The sequence below is a fragment of the Trachypithecus francoisi genome, unplaced genomic scaffold, assembly GCF_009764315.1.
Source record: "Trachypithecus francoisi isolate TF-2019V2 unplaced genomic scaffold, Tfra_2.0 Contig00855, whole genome shotgun sequence".
NCBI classification, from domain to species: Eukaryota; Metazoa; Chordata; class Mammalia; order Primates; family Cercopithecidae; genus Trachypithecus; species Trachypithecus francoisi.
Window position 1 is genome coordinate 20,185 of NW_022680947.1, and position 6,397 is coordinate 26,581.

The 6,397-nt window shown below is 46.9% G+C and overlaps 1 pseudogene; it reads right to left on the bottom strand.

Annotated features, from left to right (window-relative positions):
* Positions 1–2,307: 2,307 nt before the first annotated feature.
* Positions 2,308–5,717, bottom strand: LOC117089518 (annotated as a pseudogene).
* Between the last annotated feature and the right edge of the window lie 680 nt (positions 5,718–6,397).

Consider the following 6,397-nt stretch of genomic DNA (forward strand, 5'->3'; position numbering starts at 1 on the left):
ACAACATGTTGTATAAGATAAATACATACAATTTTTGTCAATTAAAATAATGTTAAAAACCAAATACAAATACATTACAGATTTCATACAACCACAAAAATGTATCAAAATTATACAAAAGAATACAAAAAAACCAAAAACTGTCCCATGTTTAGTGAAAAAAACAAACTCTCCTCAACCTCCATATCCCCGGTGTGAAGGTACACTGGACAAAGATTGAGGAGTATAGATTAAACAAAGGAAGGGTGCTAAGAACTGTAACATATTTCCTTGTACTCTGAATAGAACACCAGTTTCCCTGAAATCAAGTTCTCCACCTCACTGAGAGATGGTTCCAGTAATCTTTTATTAGAGAGATGGGAAAAAAAAGACTGTGTGATACTGGCTGCAAGATGGACACTTATATCACTATGACAGAATGGAGAACCCAGAAACAGACCCACACAAATATGTCCAACATTTTTAACAAAACAGCAAAAGCAATGCAATGGAGGGAAGACAACCTTTTCAACAAATGGTACTAAAGTGATTGGACATCCATAGGAATAAAAAGGAAGGAAGGAAGGAAGGAAGGAAGGAAGGAAGGAAGGAAGGAAGGGAGGGAGGCAGGGAGGGAGGGAGGAAGGAAGGAAAGGGGCCCAGTGTGGTGGCTAGTGCCTGTAATGTTAGCACTTTGGGAAGCCGAGTGGGTGAATCACTTGAGGCCAGAAGTTTGAGACTAGCCTGGCCAAGAAAACCCTGTCTCTACTACAAAATACAAAAATTAGCCAGGCATGGTGGTGCATGCCTATAATCCCAGCTACTTGGGAGGCTGAGGCATGAGAATGACTTCAACCCAGGAGGCAAAGGTTGCAATGAGCTAAGACTGCATCACTGCACTCCAACCTGGGTGTGGGCAACAGAGTGAGACTCTGCCAAAAAAAAAAAAAGAAAAGAAAGAAAGAAAGAAAGAAAGAAAGAAAGGGAGAGAGAGAAAGAAAGAAAGGAAAGAAAGAAAGAGAAAGAAAGGAAAGAAGGAAAGAAAGAAAGGAAAGAAAGAAGAAAGAGAGAGAAAGAAAGAGGTGAAGGAGGGATGGAGGGAGAAACAGAGGGAGAAAGACAAGGAGAGAGGGGGACGTCAATCCAAGGTTCACATCTTATACAAAAATTAACTCAAAATGGATGATAGACTTGAATTAAAATATAAAACTATAAAATTTTAGAAAAAAATAGAAGAAATGTTTGCAATCTTGGACTAGGCAAAAAGTCCATATACTTGACACCAAAACACAATATATTAAAAGAAGATTGATAAACTGGACTTCACCAAAATGGAAAATTTTGCTCAGTGAAAGACCCTGTTAAGAGTATGAAGAGACAAGCTACAGACTGGAAGAAAATATTTACAGATCACATATCCAATGAAGGCCTCGTATCTAGTATGTATAATGAACCCTCAAAACTTAACAGTCAAAAAACAAACAATCTAATTAGAAAATGGGCAAAAAATCAGTTTTAATTTGTGGAGTATAACATAGTATAAAAATTTTGAGGCCAGGCGTGGTGGCTCAAGCCTGTAATCCCAGCACTTTGGGAGGCCAAGACGGGCGGATCACGAGGTCAGGAGATTAAGACCATCCTGGCTACCACGGTGAAACCCTGTCTCTACTAAAAAGTACAAAAAACTAGCCGGGCGAGGTGGCGGGCACCTGTAGTCCCAGCTACTCGGGAGGCTGAGGCAGGAGAATGGCATAAACCCGGGAGGCAGAGCTTGCAGTGAGCTGAGATCCGGCCACTGCACTCCAGCCTGGGTGACAGAGCGAGACTCCGTCTCAAAAAAAAAAAAAAAAAAAAAAATTTGTATAGCTCTTATGTGCAGCCATGGCATTGTTAGTATTTTATAATATTGTGTGGTTTTGGTTCTTGGTGCTGTCTTAATCCCCTCAGGCTGCCATAACAAAATACTGCAAACTGAAGGGCTTATAAACAACAGAAATGTATTTCTTACAGCTCTGGAGGCTGGAAAGTCCGAGAGCAAAACACCAACAGATGTGATGTCTTGTGAGGGTCTGCTGTCTAGTTCATAGGTGGCACCTTCTGGCTGTCCTCATAGGGTGTAAGGGGGCTAACCAGCATTCTGAAGTCTCTTCTGGGGCACTAAGGACACTAATCCCAATCATTAGCCTCTGCTCTCGTGGCCTAATTACCTCCCCAAATCCCCATCTCCTAATACTGTCACCTTGAGAGTTAGGATTTCAACATATTAATTTGGAGGGACAGCAGAGATTTCAGCTGGGAGCCAAGGAGGGGGCTGAGGAATGTGCCTCTTCAGGTGGGAAACTCACAGATGGCCAGGAAGCAGGACGTGCATGAGATGTCATTCCAGAGCCTCTCTTCAGGAGAATCACATAGTCCTCCCCTGAGCCATGGTCGTATGGCTCATCCTTATTCCAGTTGCTGTAGGTCAGTCTCCCGTCCGTCACGTACATGAACTGGCCTTTGGTGGCCTCATCTGTGATGCCCAGGAAAGCACTGTCTTTGGTCACATCCTGGATGGCCTTATTCTCCTCGGCATTCTTGTGGGCAGCCACTGTGACCTGGAGCCCAGCACATCGATTCTTCACTTTGGAGAAAGGCATCCCCTCACCGTTGGTCACGAAGAGCTTCTTCCAGACATTTTCCAGAAAGAAAGGAAGGAGGGAAGGAAGGAGGAAGGAAGGAAGGAAGGAAGGAAGGAAGGAAGGAAGGAAGGAGGAGGGAGGGAGGGAGGGAGGGAGGGAGGGAGGAAGGAAGAAGGAAGGAAGGAAGGAAGAAGGAAGGAAGGAAGGAGGAAGGAAGGAAGGAAGGAAGGAAGGAAAGAAGGAAGGAGGGAGAGGGAGAGAGAGAGAAAGAAAGAAGGAAGGAAGGAAGGAAGGAAGGAAGGAAGGAAGGAAGGAAGAAAGATCACAAAGGGTGAGTGAGGCTGGCTGGGTTTGGAGCCCAGTCCAGGACAGTAGGCAAGTAGTCTGAGTTCTCTGGGAAGTCAGACCTCTGAAAAATCACCCTATGCCCAGTAGCTCAGTCCAGAGCCTGGTCAGGAAGCAGACCTCAGCTGCAGAGCCTGGGAAGGGGCGTCCAGACCCCTGCCGACAGCCCAGACTCCCCTGGGATATCCCACCTTGAAAAAGCATCTGCTAAAACCTGCCTTGGCACAGGTGCACATAGGGAGACAGTCTTGGGCCCCACTGCAGGCTTGGGCACCAGGATAAGCAAGAGGCAGGGACAGACATCAGAGCACAGTAGATAACAAGGAAGGAGCACAGACTTCGGAGAGGACAGACCTCCATCCAAACCCTCCCCTGCCACTTCCCGGCTGTGTGACCTGAAATGAGTCACCAACACTTCCTGCACCTCGGTTTCCTCACCTGTCAATGAAGCAAGTTCAACAACCACAGCTGAGTTTGCCGAGAGGATTGAATGGAACCATCTTATGGGAAAATGCCACCCAGCACAGGCCCTGGTGTAGGACAAGTGTTCATGAGTTAGTTCCCCTCCCACCTCCTCCAAACCTAGAGTGTGCTGAAGAAAAGAGTGAGAGCCAAGAACACATTATGGGCAGAGAGAAAGCTCACACTTCTTCATGTGGTCCAGTTCTGATCTCAGGCTCTGTAGCTGTCTCTCTAAGTTGGCCAGCTTAGCCTCAGTAACTGCAAAGCAACAGGGAGAAGGTATTTATGGAGAAGACCTTAACTTGGAGAGTGGAGCATTTTGAAAAAAAACAAAGTGACTTACTAAGAAAAACGCTTATTCCAGAAAAATAAGAAACCAAAAGAAATAAAAAGGGAAAAATGACTACATTCCTGCTTTCCAGCTATACCTCTGCATCCCTTCACAACCTGGAACTTCAAGCCTGGACCTCTGTCTCCACATACAGCTTACATATTGTCATATTGTAAGAATTCATAAGAAAATACTCAACTCATTACTCTTCTTTCTGAAAACTTTTCTTTTTTCTTTTTTTTTTTTTTGTGGCGGAGTCCTGCTCTGTCGCCCAACTGGAGTGCAGTGGCTCAATCTCGGTTCAATGCAACCTCCGCCTCTCGGGTTCATGCCATTCTCCTGCCTCAGCTTCCCGAGTAGCTGGGACTATAGGCACCCGCCACTACGCCCGGCTAATTTTTTGTATTTTTAGTAGAGACGGGATTTCACCATGTTAGTCAGGATGGTTTCAATCTTCTGACCTCTTGATCCGCCCACCTCGGCCTCCCAGAGTGCTGGGACTACAGGCATGAGCCACCGCGCCCGGCCTAATTTTTTGTATTTTCAGTAGAGACGGGGTTTCACTGTGTTAGCCAGGATGGTCTCAATCTCCTGACCTCATGATCCACCCGCCTCGGCCTCCCAAAGTGTTGGGATTACAGGCGTGAGCCACTGCGTCTGGCCTGAAAACTTTTCTTTGTCATTCATTTTCATTTCTCATTCCAGATACACTTTTTAATACGTTTATTGTTTTGACAGGCTGGTAGGCAAATATGAATAAGTAGGTTGTCATTGTTCTTTGTTCTTACTGAATTTGCTCTATTTTTCTCTGAACTAAGTTGTTGTGATGTTCCCCGTCACCCAGGGGTCCTAAGAGGCAGAACGTTTTCATGCCACTCTTGTGACAATGGACATAAACCCAACCCTTAAAGGGCCTATTTCCTCCCTGGCACCCCGGAGGTGCACACTGGACTGTTTCCACTGAAGAAAAAGCCAGGGCCCATCTGCTAAGGGGCCTGACGAGGGAATGGCCCTACATAGCTTAAACGACTGCATCTGGGCACCTATGGGAGTCCCCTCAGGCCCCAAGTAAAGCTGAGAGGGCTGGCGGCGCTGGGCCAGGAAGCAGAATTGAGCATCTTCCCATGAGGCAGCAAGAGAAGCAAGAGAAGGGGACCTTCCAGCGGCCCTCCAGCTCCCCAGGACCTGGGACCCCCAGGCCACCATGCTGAGGTATGCCCCTTACCTGAATTGTCCCCACGATCTCCTTTTTGGCCCCTTGGTCCTGGATTCCAGGAGCCCCTGTGTTTCCTGGGGGCCCCAACTTCCCAGGAGGGCCCTGCAAACCTCTGAATCCTTGATCTGTTGCAAGACAAAGGGAAGATGACCCAGTGGCTGTCATTCATTTTTTCCCAAAAATCTCAATACTCCATTCATGTTCACCCCCGGAACAGCCAGCGAGCTAATGGTGACCCAAAGAAAAAAGACCCCCGACTCCTGCATCCCAGGGGAGGGGCTGCACCAAGGCCAGCTCCCTAACCAGGCGCGACAACCCTCTGTAGGGACAACCACACATCCCTAATTCCTGTGTGAAAATATGGGATCCCGGAGAGTCAGCAAGCAGCTTTGTTTTGGAGACAATGGCATTTTACAGGGATTGTTCTGAGTGTAGCTTGGGTCCTGATGAAACGGGAGCCTCCCCAAGTCTGTGCTCGAACCCTAATGTGGAGGAAATGCTGCTGGAGGTGGAGATTCAGAAAGACACAGGTCGGACCTGGATCTCACTTTTCCCTATTGGGTCCATCTCACCCATCTCTGCCTGTGATGCCATTGGGTCTCCAGCACAGTGCTAGGCAGCTCTCTACATTTGTGCCCTCACTCCATCCTGCACTGCTCCCTCCCAGGCATCTGTCTCCACAGCTAAGCACCTCTGAGCCTCCAGAGTCACAGGTTCTCAGGGTAGCTTTCTCCAAATATTTATTTCCAGAAAAAGCATGCATAGATCTTCCACCAGACAAACACATGCACACACACGCGCACACACACACACACACGGACACACGGACACACACACATGCATGCACACAATTGACTACTTCCATTTATGTTTCGTTCATTGCAGGGCCAGAGTGGAGAGACTAAAAATCCCCAGCACTGAGTCACCTCCTTCACATCTTCTTGTTTAGAACCTTTGTCAAATGTCTTGTTTGGACATCTCACCAGGCCAGGCACAAGGAAAAGAGGTATTTGCAGATGGCTTCAATCTACAACTGAATGTGGGCATTGGCACCTGCTGCTCCCTCTGCCTGGACATTTCCCTGCATCTCTGCCTGCTTACTTGTTGTCACTCAGCTTTCAGCTTAAATATTATCTCTGGAGAAAGGTCTTTGCTAACCCTGTAATTTTAAGTAGTCACTCAGTTGTAATTCTCTGTTCTAATTTTCTGCCAATTATAGCTTCCACGTGGGACTGTTTTGTTTATTTGGTTGCATATCGATTGATCACCCACCCCACTCCTGTAGAAGGAGAAGCTCATGAGAACAGGAGTCTTGTTCCCCAGCTGTTGTTTCTCCACCAAGAAGAGTGCCTGGAAACAGAGTAATGCTCAATAAACATTTATGGAACAAATGAATCCTCCAGCAGCGTGTCCTCAAATCAGCCCTCTTCTCTCTTGCTGGAG